General features: G+C 44.4%; 1 protein-coding gene across 8 annotated transcripts in view; it reads left to right on the top strand.

The window, feature by feature from the left end:
* The window catches only part of LOC108232244 (zinc finger protein 516), a 59,699-nt gene that overhangs the window by 16,476 nt on the left and 29,751 nt on the right, over positions 1 to 13,472 (top strand). For 7 of the 8 annotated variants that reach the window (XM_017409877.3, XM_017409878.3, XM_017409883.3 and 4 more), the window contains one exon: positions 4,742 to 4,874. The gene's annotated coding sequence lies outside the window, so the exon portion shown is untranslated. Of the gene's footprint in view, positions 1 to 4,606; positions 4,657 to 4,741; positions 4,875 to 13,472 lie in introns of all 8 variants that reach the window. The other variant, XM_037980166.1, reaches the window with a different exon arrangement.

Here is a 13,472-nt window from a genome sequence, read left to right as displayed (position 1 = left end):
GCGTTTCCCCCCCCCCCCCCCCCCCCCCCACACACACACACTTTGTGCCTACCAGTTGACCGTCCGAGTCTTCCCTCCAGCTCCTACGCGTCTGATGCGGTGGGAAACGAAGGAGGTAGAAACCGAAGGCGCTCTGCCGGGGTCAAACAGGCTGCGGGGGTCACCGAGTACAGAGGTGAGGAGGAGGAGGAGGCATCACTGCTGAGCTCACCAAAAACAAACACATGTATCGGAGACGCAGTTGGGCTCTGGGTATGTGTTCACGAGGAATGCAGGGATGGAGCAGGAGCAGGTTGGAGGCCGTGTCCACCTTTTTTCTTTTCTTCTTAGTCTACCTCCCCATCACGTCATACGGAGGAGAAGTAAAGGAGTTGTACACATTAGGCATGGGCTGATTACTGGTTGGTGTCACACAGTTTTCCTTCATAGCGCTCCTGGGGTTTAAATGCCTTTAATAGGATCCCAGAGATCTGCTGCCTGGTACACATGTTATCTGTGGAGAGGTTTTGGTTCTGTTAACGTACAGCCGGGCCAGTTGAGTCAGCATCCTTCCAGGCCACCGTAGATTGTTTCTGCTTTCCACTTGTCTTGAATTTTTCACATTTTTTTTCATTTGAACCATTGGTTGTGCAGTCATAATGTCAGCAATGAAATTAAACAAGAAGACCGTATGTGGGACATAAAACCAGCATTTTATCTCAGATTCTACAACATTGATTTGGATTTCTTTTTTTTTTTTTTTAAATAAATTTCCTTTTGGAGCACTCTCTGTTAGCGGCGTTGGACAGTCGACCTGCAGTCATATCCAGCATGTGTACCCTGGTAAACGTAAAAAAGGGCTGGATTAAAGCTCCCCTGGTTGTGTTTCCTGGGGCTGCAGTCTGTTCCCAGCTGCCCCTCGGTCCGTCTGTTGCCCGGGGGGGGGCTCGCAGTCAGCTACACAGAAGAAGAAGAGACCAAAAGATAGGAGGCTCTGGAGCCTACCCCCCACCCCCACCCACACCCCTCCCAGCTTCCCACAACCACAACAAACTCAACCCAGCATCCACAACCACTCGCAGCAGCAGCACCCTTGATGTTCAAGAAGACCCCCCCCCCACCTCCAGCTATCCTCATGGCTGCAGCGCCTTGTTCCTACATTGCATCCAGATGTGAGGAGGATAGCTGAGGGAAGAAGGTGGTGGTAGTGGTGGTGGTGGTGGGGGGGATACTGCCCTCCTCCACCACCCCGCGAGGAGATCACACCGGCCAAACACATCTTAGACCTGGAGCTTCTTGTTTTCTGAACACCCCGCCCGAAACAAAAGGGTTAGACCCGTGGAGTGAACGCCTCTCTTTGACCCCTCCTATACGTCTTAGGCTTTTAGGCAAATCCATTGCAGACGGGCTCGACAACATGATGGAAGACCGTAGTCGGGTTTGGGACAATTAGAGATTTTGTTCAATTTGACAGAGGAAGGTTTTCGTCGAGCAGATGCAGAACACACTGGAGGGGTTTTCAGGCTCTTAAAAGAGGACCGGGTCTGGTTTTGTTAGGGGCCAGGCTTTTTGAATATACTCTCTCTGACTGCACAACGTGAAGACAGAAGGAAACAAGTCATCTTTGGGACTCCCAGCCTTTCACTGTACAGCAAACACCTTAGTATGTGTACTTCTAGCCTGACAGCTTGGGTCTTTAGAGAGAGAAGCTTTGCATAACTACTTACTAGCATTACATTAGATTTTACTCTCATTCCTGCTGGTAAACATGATGCTGGTTACATTGTGTGATCACATAAACACTCTTTGTCGTTAGCTTGTTACATATTTGTTGAATTAATAAATGGTAGCTGTCAAACTTCTCGCTAGTTTTCCAATGGGAAAGCAGCTTGGCTCCTTTTATGTGGACCGTTTGACTTATTGCAGTGATAATCTGTCTTTTTAAAAACTAATTAAGTATTTTTTATGTAAGCCTCACAAGTCCTCGCTTTTAAAACGCTTAAGACAAATTATTTGCATGTGTCTTTGTAGGGAGTGAGTGGCTATGTGTCTGAGTGACACATTAAAGAAACATACTGTAACTGCTACAAAGAGTCAACACTCATAAACACTCGCTGACATAAAAAATTAAGCACCCAGACAGAGGGTGGAAAGGACATAAAAACTGGATGGTGGAAAAGGTCACGTGACTGTGCTGCAACGATTTCCACACCGGATCAAATGGAGTTTGCCATACAGCCCACGTCAGCAGGAGGTGGCACCTCCTTGAACGTGGGTGCGAGCAGCAGTTTGGTGCAAAACAGTCGTGTTGTCTCCATTGTGTCCTCTCCCGTCGCAAGGCGGAACCGCATCTGCTGAAAGCGGTCCTGGAGATCCCGGATTAGAGCTGAGGTCCAGGCTGATCCCGCACATGTTTGATTGGGGAACGATCAGCAGACCTGGCCTCAGCACGGCTCCGGCAGCGTATAAACGCACGCGCTGTACTGTGGATGGGTGCTGTTTGTGTCTTTTACCAGCTGGTATCTGGGCGCTTCCTCGGGAGGGGTAAGACATGACGACGCAGGATGCCGCTGACCTGAATCTCAACCAGAGGTGACCTTTAACCCTATGCCGGGAGCAACGCCAGTGTGCTAGCATAGCATTGGCAAGATTGATCCGTCCCCCCCTCATACTTGTACGTGACGGGCGTCTGTGGTAATGCAAATCAGATTCACTGATACGCAGCTCATCGTTGGTTTATGCCTCCTGGTTATGGCACCACTGCAAACACAGCTGCCTCTGCTCCGGTGTTAATGATAGCTAATACTGTCCCACATGTTGGACAGTAAACCCATAATCCGGCCGGCGTCGGCCATCAAGGCGTGCTGCAGGACGACGCGGGCGTTGTAAAGAGTCCAGTGCCCGTGTCTGAACCGTGGGCGCAATGTTCGGCAAAGACAACGCAGCCTTGATGCGGTCTGCCTCGAGAGACCGGAAGCGTCACGATGCGTGTGCGCGTTCTGCCCTCACTCACCGGGGTCACTGTGACGTCCGTACCCGCCACACGCCGGGCATTTGCACGGTGCCACCACCCGGCCTTGTGCAAGCCCAGAACTGAAACTCCTCTCCAGCTCCGTCGAGTGCTGGTAACGCTGTCAACCGCAAACACTATCGCTCCACCCGTGGCGCCACTTCTAACGCTCTCTGGTGCCTGTTGTGGATGTTGTAGCTCCTTACAAATCAAATCATTTACATACCCATCAGTGTATGTGGAGCGAATTTCACCCAAACCGAACCGTTCCTTCTCTTCAGTGAGGTTCTTTCCTCCTCTGTTAGAGTTTGCAGGACGAGAACCCAGTTCCGCAGTTTGTTCCGATCCTTGTGCTGCAGGTTTTTGTTTGTAACAGAACTTTTTGAACGCTGTCGACACTTTTGTAAAGTTCCGTGATGACAACGATAACCGATGAATTTGCCCAGTCATTGTGATAAGAAGTTTTTACGCCATTTTCCCTCATCGACCGCCATCTGACGTCGTAGTGCCAAGTTTTCTTCTTGCGTTCCTGTGGATGAAAATCTGTTGCTCTTAAATACGACTGGCCGCGATCACCTAATCCCTGGATGCACAACTCTATTTAAAGAGCGTAGGCGCTAATCCCATCAGATTAAACCTGACCAACTCAATAAAATCACTAAATTAACAGCCTTAAGGATGGCAACAAAAACTTGTTTTTCTTGAAAACAGTAAAAGAATCACATAGAAGGATGTAGCCCCCTCCCTCTTTCTGGCATGTTAATCTCAGCCTCTAACAGGAAGCAGACAGGATTCATGGTTGCACTCTGCATGTAGAATAAGCCCTGGAAAACACTGCAGCTGGGTGTGCCTTAGCGTGCAGGCCTGGCTCGGTGTAAACGCGCACGACACCGGGCCACAGAAGCAGTTGGGACGCTTAAATCGAAGTACCTGGGCACCAGGCGCCACAGGCACCATCGTCCCAAATAGATCCGTGTGATATCCTTCTCCCTGTAAGGATTTAGGAAAGCTGTTACTGCCAGCAGCGAGCGTCAGATCATTTTCTGCCAATTCTCAGTTCGTAAAATTGTTTATGAAGGAGCCAGTTTCCATCTTTTTTTTGTTATGGAATACTAAACAGGAAGCGCAGAAAAGCTTCCAGGGCTTTTTTTAAACTAGAGCAGCCTCTGAGTGAATTGAACTGTTTTAGACCAGAAGAGTAGAGTAACTGAGGTGCCTGCAGTATTGATTAGCACTACAGTTACTATGAAATCAGTTATTATGTTAACATGACAGTGTGTTCCAAACCCCAATCGGCTTTAAATTTCTGGGCTTCATTTGCCGTAACAAGTCGATCTCTTTTGACTCGAGTGCAGCTCATCATGCAGCAACATTTGGGATTTTCCACAACACCGACTGTATATCTCAAATGATATTTTTTTAAAATCAGAAAACGATTACTGCGACCACCCTTTAGTGTATGTAAGATAAAGTTGTGTATTTCCTTGTCGTGCAAAGTCACTGTTCAGTTCCATTTGCTTATCTTAGAGTCATACAAATTCATGCAAGTTATGCTCATGGCTTCACGTGTGTATGTATATGTGTGTGTGTGTGTGTGTGTGTGTGTGTCATTCCAAGTGAGTCATCCCCGTTCTCAGTTACCCAACCTGCAGTCTTTGGATGATACGGTGTGTTGTGCAATGTGAAGAAAATGATAATCTTCAATCTTCTGCCTCTGATTTCCCGTCTAACAGACCTGTTGGTTCTCTGCAGAGGCTGATGAATGTAACTCCCGCTGGAACGGTCGGACCTCTCCAGGGGAGACCTGCACAAACACGACTCCTTGATGCAACGATTGCCTTCCCCTGTATTACCCTGAGCCCTGCTCCGAATTAACACCTCAACAGTAAGTGGAGCTCCTCCAAAACAGTCTATTTTCGACCCGTTTGAGTCTCTCCTAAGGCTTCGGTTGTTATACTCTAGAACCGATCAGTGCTACAAAACTGCTTGTACAGTCTTTGAAAAGTAAATTTCTCCTTTTTATGGGTTGGCCTCATTTGTATAGGCATATTATTCAAACTCAGCCATCGTTGTGACATTCTGTTCATACAAACTGCATTCAAATACAGTGAGATGTTTCCTTTTTGTTGATAGCTTGAAATACTAAAGTAGACGCAAAGGCCAAGCAGTCAGACAGCCCTTTTATACTTCCTAGGGTTACTTTTGATTTTATTCAGTTCTAGACCACTTATTTCTTATTATTACCTTAATTTCTTAATTGACTCAAGATGAAAAAGGACCACCCAGCCGATAAGCACGTCTCGGCCAGGAACTGAACTGTGGACATGAGGTGCTGTTGACCTGAACAGTTATAAGGACTCTCTGTGGGTTATTAGACCTGTTTGTATCACTGTGGAGCAGTTTAAAGGTCCTACGTGTTTGTTTTCGCACCACCAGAGGAATGCTGTGCACAACACCTAGCCGACGGTCCACGTCACTTATGACATTCACCAACAATGACGACGGAGGACGCCGTAGTCGCAGCTGTGCGGTGTGGGTTTTTGGTTTCATTTTTGAAGCAGACTTTGAAAGAGTTTCACAATGGAGCCAAGACCTAAAGGACAAATTAGTCTGCTTTGTTGTGCACACGTTCAAAAAGGAACAAGTCATAGCAGACAACGGTGACAGTTACGTAGCATCTACTTCAGAAATGCAATTTAAAGCGTTTGTACTGGAAGGCCTGTCACTTTGCTCAGCCAGTCAATGAATGTTTACATATAGACCAATCACATCCCCTTACTTAAGAGTCCCTGTTGTGCCAAGCAAGCACTCAGTCGAAAGCAGAAGCTAAAAACAATGCAATAAACAGTTATAAGGACTACAAATGGCCACAACACTGGCAGGGCGAAAACCAAATCAGGTGAACTGGTCACCTGCAGACCAAAGCACCTGCTCTGGTCAAGTGGTGAGCCATAACCACAAGTCCACTAGGCCTGTTAGTGCTGTGTGTGTTATATCAAGGGAAATAAACAGCATATATGAGACACTTATAGAGAGTGTGTGTATGTGTGTTTGTGTGTGTGTGGCTGGACTTGTGACCTGTTGAGAGTGTACCTCGCCTCTTGCCCAACATCGGCTGGGATAGGCTTCATCGCCCGCAACCCTGAACAAGCCAAAGTGGATACAGAAAATGAACGGATGGATGGATGGATGGCTATAATTTAAAAAAGGCAACCGGTTCATCAAGCGGACATGATGGGGTAACTCTACAGTTTTATGGTGCAACTAAAATACGCAACTCAAGTGCCATGAACACTGTAAGAGCTTCAAGAAGAGCAGAACCAGGACTCTGTTGGAGTCATTGTCGATGTTAACCTTTGTCAAAATTAACCACAGTTTTACTTTCAGTTAAATAACACCAGAAGGATGCAGGTTATGGAGGTGAAATGTAAGAAGTACATAATTTAACAGTGTATAATATATTTTATTTAAAATGCAAACAATTGCCAAAGAGCAGTAAATTTCCCTCATATGCTCCAGAATGTGGTCCGTTCAGTAAATGGCTGTGGTGAATTTTAGAGAAATACTTCACAATATGGCCAAATGTTGAATATAGCAAACAAAGCTGCTAAGTTTGAAAAGAAAGCGTTACGATGGATTAATTTCTTACTGCATACTAATATCTTCCAGCTGCAAAAATCCAAACTAAAATCCTTGATGAATATTATTGGGTAGAAATCATTCTGAAAGGTCTTCACGAACGTCATCCGCAACAAGTCAATACATCTGAAGTGGTTCATAATTAATAACACAAACACCATTAGTAACTCCCTCTAATGAATGCTTAATCTAGTACAACAAAACGCTAATTTGAGTTTGTTTATATAGCTCCAATTGACCAATAAATGGCAATTCAGGATACTGAACAAAACAGTAAAAAGTCCTAAACAAATCCAAACAGAGCCAGATTTAAATCTAGTTACAATCAGTTCAGTCCTGTAATATTACGGTACAATGAGATTCATTAAATTATAAAATGCTATTTAATAAAATGTTCAAGGAAACCAGCAGATTATATTATTTTTTATATTCATGTAATCAACAAGTAAAGAGCGGAGGGCGACAGTGGAGAGGAAAAACTCACTTTTAACAGGACCAGGCTGGGGATGTTAGAAACAACACGGATGTTTGATAATACTCGTAAGATAAAAGTGATTGAAAGTTTCAGTCGCGTTTTTGTTTGTTTGTTTTTAGTAAAAACATTTCAAGTAAGAAACTTCAAAAGAGATTCCAGTTAACAGAAAAGTAAAAATGACAACAACAACAGGTGCAATTTGGAAAAAAAATCTGTTTATTTGTGTCAAAAGAAACAAAACAAAAAGTAATTTAAAATTAAACAAAATAGCTGTGCTTTTTTTGGAAAACGGAAAGTTATTCGCTCCGTATAACATTTGGTAAATTTAATAAAAGTACAAAACAATGGCTTTAGAAGTGTTATATAAAAAAAAACCTTAACCAGATAATATAATGTTGAAAAGAATTAAAACCGATACTGTTGCAATGCATCAATTTTAGCTTTGAATTTGAACCCCGGAAGTCTCGACACACCCAGTAAATCTGGACTTACAGTCTTTTCCCGGGCGGGTGTTTAGCCTGAAGGTGCTGCGAGCTTCCACATGTTGACCTGGTTTACCTCCCGCTGTCTGAGCAGCTACCGGTGCAGCTCGAGCTTCACTGCGAACAGGTGGGCCGAGGAACCGTGCTTGTTTACCAACAGGATGCTGTGATCTGGTTCTTTGAAGCCCACCTGCAGGAGTTCAAACCAAAGCAGCGACTTCAGCAGAAATGCTGAATTTATGTCTAACCGTGTCTAAATTCTACACATTGTTTGTTGGATGTAAATCATCTACAGGCTGGTCCTTCATTCCTCAGCTATAAAACTGGGTGCATTTTGCTCTCATAATTGAAACCTTGATGGTTTAGCAGGTAATTTGTCTTGGCTTCTCAAACTACTGTAAAATATTCAGTATAGAGAAAAAATTGTGACCTTATGGCAAGAGGGTTTTTGGTGCTTACTGTGTGGGTTTTCTCCTGTTTCCTCCCACAGACCAAAAACATTCATGTTGGGTCAATTGAAGCTTCTAATGAGTGATGGTTTGTTTGCGTTGACCCTGTGATGGACTGACGATCTGTCCAGGGTTTAAAATGTCCAAAAGTCATTGCCCAACCCTAAGGGGAACTTGATCAGGGTGGTGTTTTGAGCCCAAGACAGGAAACTCCACTGGCAGACTGCCTCTGTGCGTCTGGACTTGAAAACGTAGACCTCTCCCAGCTTCCTGTGCCATGGTCGCGCTGCAGAAAATGCCCTGCTGTTGCTGCTCTTGTAGGAAACGTTTCAGCGGGGTGGAATGTGCGGCAACACCCAAAACCAACCTATACAGCTAATAATGAGGTGGATGCATTCATTCGCCTTCTTATCTTCTCGTCAGACCGCAAAAGATCAGTTGTTCAGATTCCTCCGACGAGTGCGCAAATCCCGAGTTGGACCTCCTTTCGTCTTTGCGCTCCGGTTGCCTCTTCCTTTCTTTCTCCCTCTCAGTCAGCTCCAATTATCCCAATCCATCTCCTGCCAACTTTACATTGCTGTTTGCCACTTACGCTCCCCCCGCTGTCCTCCCTCTCGCTATTTGCTCGGCTTTTTTCGACTGTCCTTGACATGCATCTGTTTTCCCCTCTCTCTCTCTCTCTCTCTCCTCATGCTGCCTCGTTTTACGGACCATATTCTTTTTCCACTAGGTGGGTTAACAGGCCGGCATGATTTCGTCAACGTGAATCAGTCAGCCTGATAAGACGTGACCCAGATGGGATCTCCGTCTCTTCATACAGCCGTCCATTACGACCACCCAGCCACTTAGGCTCTCGCTCAAGGTTTTGCCTGTCAGCCTGCTCTTAAGAAAATGTGTTGAGTTGCTCCCATGCACTCCCCAAAATAATAACAATAAAAAAAGGCCTTTTTGTCCTATTTAAAGGACTAACAATGTTTGTTGTTCTCATTCAGCAGCCCTAGTTTCTGTGTGGTGCTTCCTGTCTATTATTTTTGGCTGTGAAGTCGTGGGCAGATGTCATAGTACGAACATGCAGACATAACTGAGTGCTGCTTTAGGTACTCGTAATGATCCATCATCTTGTTTTAACTTTTAGAAAACTTTGCGCTCTTTTGCGATTGCAGGACTTACTTTTGTATTCCAACAACAACCCATCGACATGACCTTTAAGCCTGTTTTTAGGACTTAAAGATGATTTTCAATTGATGCTTTGCTTGGTTATGTTCCAAAAACCTTTGATTTCTAATCAGCCAAGAAGTAAATAACTTATCCTTTGTGCGTTTGCACAATAAGTAATAAGCTAACCATTCATCCGTCCATTATCTTTACCCTGTTTTCCATGCAGGGTTGTTGGGGGGGGGGCAGCTGGTGCCTATTTCCAGCCGTCATTGGGCAAGCTGACAAATTTCAAAACAAAATTCCGCCTTGTGCTGTATACAGCATGTAACAACTCGCTGTCCTGAAATGTATATTGTTTTTTCATAGTTGACCACTATTTTCTGCCACCAAATATCCAATTTGTTATTGATCCCCCTTTTGACCACTCGGCAGGGGTTTTGGCTCATCTTTAGTGTCAACAATTGGCACGTCACGCTGTTATTCAAACTTAAATGTCTTTATATTCCTCCAGAAGGTGGCCCAGGCCGCACAGGAAGTGCTGCTGTTATTTGCTTATGTAAAATACTACAGAACACCGTGTTAATCCCAGTGAAAAGCTACACTGATGACAGTGTAAGGTAAATCAAAAGGCATTTTAAATAATCGGTATGAAGTTAGTCTTAGACCGGAGCTACGTATCTACTGTCCTCTTGGCTCTGCTCAGACTTGCTATCAATCGTTAATTCAGTCAAAATGAACCTATTTCTCCAAAGTGAAGTTGTTCATAGAGCTATCTGCAACAAGTAAGGTATTAATTGTTCATAACCTTTTCACAGAACCGCACTTCAAAAGATCTGAACGATCACTTAAAAGGCAATATTTTAACCCTGAAGTAAAATAAAATCAATAAATTTAAAAATAACGGCACGGCAGGCTGAGACTAAAAAGATATATTGAATAAAACTCATTTCTTTTTTTCAGATGCCCAATGGCGTTTGATGTAATGCCTTCATTTTGTCCTAATAAATAACAAAGTACATTACCATTAGGGGAAAAAAAAAAGAAGTGTAAATTTGATTCTTATTTCCTGTTATTTGCTCCTGCAGTTTCTCGTCTCCACAATAGTTTTCTTTCACAAACTATCAAAATGATCTGAAAAGCCTTTTGTGTATGCCAAATATGCATTCATACTGAATCGGTGTAACGCTGGATTTTATCTCGGGAGGCATCGCGCGTACATTCCTGCGCGAGCAAACATACAGAATTTAACCCTTCAAAGCCCCGTTCTTTTCCAGGGGAGTTTGCCTTCACCCAAACATGTCACTTTTTGGAGTTATATTCTGGGTTTCTTTGTGTGTGTTTTTTTCGTTCTTCCTTCCAATTTTTGTACTTTTGTTTTGTTTTTTTTGGTTTGTGAGTTTGCACTTCAAATCAGTGTGTGAACACCTTACAACAACAACAACAACTGCCTGTTTGAGCCCACGCACTTTTTCTGTAGTAGAGCTATCAGGAGATTTCACTGGAAACCCTCCCATCCTGCCTGCCTCTGTGTGTGTGTGTGTGTGTGTGTGTGTGTGTGTGTGGCAGTAAGAAAGACTCCGATGCAGAGCTTTTGCCCTGCTATGTTCTCATATCTGATCCCGGCAACTTTTACAGTAAGTGTTTTTCCCGTAAAGTCAGGTTTAAAAGTGAAACACCCAACACGTCTCTCTGTAAATGAGTAGGCAAACAGTGCTTTCAGCTTTTTTTTCATGCAAACATAACAAAACAAACAAAAAAAATGCCACGAGTGAGTCAATGCAGCATTTTAGCAAGTTTTGCCGAAGCGTAAACCGATGACACGTTTACTTATGAAGACGCAAGATGACAGAGCTAAGAGTATTTTGGTTTTCAGTAGAGTTCTGGGCCGACACTGCGCATGTCAATTAAAAATGTCATTAATCTGTTTATTCAAGTATTTTTTTTGTGGAAACGTCTCTTTTTTGTGTGTTTCGCCTACTTAGTGGATGAGATCTCATATCGACATTTTGTGTGAAATGATAGGTTTAGCCTATTTATGCTGATTTCAAGACTAAACCAAGTTCCAGTTCCGTTTGCTTATGCCTGCTTCAGACACAGATGATGACTCCGCTGCGGTCTTGACGACCTACATGAAATATTAAAACGTGGCTGGATCAAAAAAAAGAAATAAAAATGGGAGAACCTCTTTTAGTGTGAAGGCAATCATGACACTGCTATGCTATTAGTATTCACACTGCAGGTCTTAACGCTCAATTCTAATGTTTTGTGCAGCCTCCATCAGGCTCCAATATGAACAGTCTCCAGTTTGTGAAATGACCCGGATGAGCAGAAGAAGATATGACGTCACTCTCCGCACGCTGTGTTTACAGAAGTAAATATGGACGCTGCGAGTGTTAGCGTGTGTCTATTGGTTTTTAAGTTGTTGTCCAATCAGGACCAACTGTACATCCAAATGGTAAAAGATTAAAAAAGCCAGAAAGGAAAAAGAGCACAAATGTTAACGAGGATGTTTTGGAGCTGTGGCTGCTGCCTCTGTGCAGAGGCTCCTGTGGATGGAGAGTCGGAGCCAAAGAGAGGTGAGACTTTGACGTGAGGGACCTCCGTCCTTTCATCTGACGTAAAAGTCTGATGAAATACGACATGAACGTTCACACTGAGGTCCCTTTGAAAAATATGTGTTTCCAGTTCAGCACCCCATACAGAAAAGACCTGGATTGGATATGAAAATATAGGCTTTGTCACGTTCTCATTGCCATGAAATAATTTGATATGTATGACATTGGGGAAAAAACAAAAGAATAGAGTCACATTTGCCTGCAGCGTCAAAGTACCCTTAGATTCTTTTCCTGCTTTTTTCCTGCATCTTTAAAAGACTCTCCCGTGCCGTCACCACGCTCTATACGCCGGCCCTGGCATCACTCTCCCCCGCGGTATGCACCTCTTTCATCTAAAACGCTGGCGCCAAAGATGCAGTGGATCAAAAAAGACTGCGAGTCAAACCATAAGCAGAAAAAGAAAAACGAGAGACACTTTTTTTTTAAAAAGGAGAACCTGTGTGAGGAGACTTGCTGCTGTCAAACATTTGAATCATTTCTCGCTCAGGGGCAACACGGACACCAAAAACGGTCAAAATCCCAATGAGAAATCGCTGAACCTTCATTTTTTTTCTTCCTGTCTTTTGAACGGACACTTGACAAACCAGCACATTATCGCCACCTATTGAGCTGTGAAAGCCAGCTGCAGTGGATCGCTGTGGGGCAGATGAACTGCACAGATGCTAAAATCTTGTGTCTTTCCAGCCTTAAGTTGTTTCCATGACCTTGTCATAATCGATCCTAGTCAATGAGGCCAATGTGCGAGGTCCTCACGTCATGTATGAGCCCTCCACTCTCCACCCAGGACCCACCACGATGATACACCACCACGATTCTGCTGTGGAAGTTCTGTGCATGCTAAAACCCACTGTAGACCTATCACGAGGAGCCCACTGTGCTCCTAATACCCGTCCGAAGACCTCACCAGTCGTTATGGCGTTCCGTGGTTCGGCTTTGCGACAGGCACAGATTCGTTAACGCCCTTCACAGCTTTGCCACCTCGCCTCAGCAAGCAACAAAATAAAAGCCTTGCACCAGAAAGTGTGACAGTTTGAGAGACCGGTGGCCAACACTGAGGTCATCGGTCTAATTACACTTCAGAAAGACTGATTCGAGTTTCGCTGTAGGCGCTGAGCAGGGCCGCGGAGGGACCGAGGAAGAGGAGGAAGGAGTTCTGCGAAGGGCGGACATTGGGGAGGAGTTTCAATTTAGATACAGATCGAGCACCGCTGCCACAACCGGCTGGTCTGGCTTTCGGGTCGGGCTCCTTTAGGTGGCTTTCTCCTCCGTCCTGCTCGGACCCGTTCGGCCCCCGGCCGGTCCTCACTTTCAAAAGCGTTTGTGTTCTTGAAGTGGAAGTATTCAAATTCACCAGCCATGAAATGTCAGTCCATGGAAGGAGAATTAAAAAAAAGAAAAGGAAAAAAAAAATAGGAGAACATTTTCATCAATCCTACATCCAGTCCAGATTAGATTAGGTTTGAGGTTAAACTTTAGTTCAGGGGGGGTTTGGAGAATCCAAACTCCGCTCAAGCGAACCTGTTTACTGTTTGGGAACTCTCCGTTAATCCTCTGTTTTTTTTGTTTTTTCTTTCACCGTAACAGTCAGGATATAAATGTGTGTGTTGGAAGAGTGCTGAGTTGTGTGTGGATAGAGGTGGCGGTGGTGGTTGGGGGGGGGGGGGG

The sequence above is a fragment of the Kryptolebias marmoratus genome, linkage group LG16 (assembly GCF_001649575.2).
Source record: "Kryptolebias marmoratus isolate JLee-2015 linkage group LG16, ASM164957v2, whole genome shotgun sequence".
NCBI classification, from domain to species: Eukaryota; Metazoa; Chordata; class Actinopteri; order Cyprinodontiformes; family Rivulidae; genus Kryptolebias; species Kryptolebias marmoratus.
This window is presented reverse-complemented; position numbering and strand designations above follow the sequence as displayed.